At 40.8% G+C, this 1,625-nt stretch overlaps 1 pseudogene; it reads right to left on the minus strand.

The window, feature by feature from the left end:
- Positions 1–230: 230 nt before the first annotated feature.
- LOC102258237 lies at positions 231–1,067 on the minus strand (annotated as a pseudogene).
- Between the last annotated feature and the right edge of the window lie 558 nt (positions 1,068–1,625).

Genomic DNA, 1,625 nt, shown 5'->3' on the forward strand with positions numbered 1-1,625 from the left:
AATTTCTTAGTCACCCGGACATAACTAATCTCCACGAAGCTTTACAGCAGTGTATGAACTCTACCTTTTTGTTTCTAGGGACCATTCTGGAACAAGTTAACCCTTATGTTTTAATAATTAATGTACCTGTTGGCCATTTGTATATCTTCTTTGACCATTTTTTTTTTTAGAAACTGTTTATTTTCCCTCAACTTTATTTCTATTCTGTTAAGAGTTTGTGGAAGAACAGTTTAAAACCACTCAGTGGTTGTCCCTACCCATTCAGTGGCCTGAACAGTGGGGGCTTCTCACCAGTCTTCAGTGGTGGCTGATAACTCCAGTCTTCAGTAGGGAACTGCTTTATTGGTACAGACAGCACCCGTGTGCCTTCAGCCCAGTCCACAACCTCGAGTTTATTAACAGTAAACTCAGGAATTGGAGCAGTCCATTCACCCTGAAATCCCTCCATGTTCAAAAGCTTTTCAGCATCAGCCTGCTCTTCCTTTGCAATCTCTTCAGGATCTCTGTAGAGGTAGAGATCAGGCATGACCTCACGTGGGTGTTCACAAGAGATGGTGCCATGCATGTGCAATATGTCCTGGGCCAGCATCCACCACATCAGACCCACTATATGAACCTACTTGTTGTTGCAAGGTATGGCAATGTCCACGTAGCACAGAGGAGAATCTGTGTTACCCAGAGCAATGGTGGGCAGGTTAATATAAGGTGCCTCTTAGAGGCTGGTGTTCAGCCTTGGGATCAGTAACAACCAGAAAAGGTTGCCATTGATCTGGTTTGTGAATAAAGAGGGAAACAATAGAAGTGGTGTCAGGGGAAGCTACAATCTTCAGCCCATTGCCCAGTATTCCTAGAGGATATGACACTGACATCAGCCAGTGGTAATGATGACATGAGCTGCCTGCAAAAGCTCCTCCCAGGTTCTTTTTGGATTTATGATGTGCATGCCATCACCCTCCCTTTGTTTCATTTAGAAATCAAGGTTGGTGCCACCTGAGCTAAGTCCCTGCTGCAAGGGATTTAAGGGCATCCTCCTCTTTCATTTGAAGGACATCTAAGGCTCTGGACATTGTAAAAGTTTCCCTTTCTGAAAGGAACCTAGAACAATGCCATATGAATTCCCATCTGGGTAGCATGGGAAGGTAGAATTTATTTTTTTCCTCTAAAATAAATAAAATACATGTATCTTAGCTCTCCACTAAAATGCCTGGGAAACTGTAACAACCCAGTAGAAAAAGCAAACCTACCACCCAGATATATTTTCCAAATATAATTTTCCACTAAAAGAAACTACCAGGGTTCCTTGGAGATATGTGTGATTCCAAGGTATGACTAGAAATATCCAAGATTATTTTGGTTATGTTGGCATTTCAGAAATCCTGTACCTAGACTCTGTCACACACTATGCAAGGACACAGAAGGAACTTGGACTCCCATTAGCCAAAGATAGGAAAACTTGTACTTGTAAAAGAAGAATAAGTACTAAAATGTATCAAATCTATTAAAATGGATAACACTAATTACCATAATTATGCTTAATCCTTCAGTGTTCATCCCTCGAGATTTTACTTAGGTAACCATTTCAATATTTAAGAAGTTCATATAGATGGTAAAATAACCAATAGGAA

The sequence above is a fragment of the Myotis brandtii genome, unplaced genomic scaffold (genome assembly GCF_000412655.1).
Source record: "Myotis brandtii unplaced genomic scaffold, ASM41265v1 scaffold3003, whole genome shotgun sequence".
Lineage (NCBI taxonomy): Eukaryota > Metazoa > Chordata > Mammalia > Chiroptera > Vespertilionidae > Myotis > Myotis brandtii.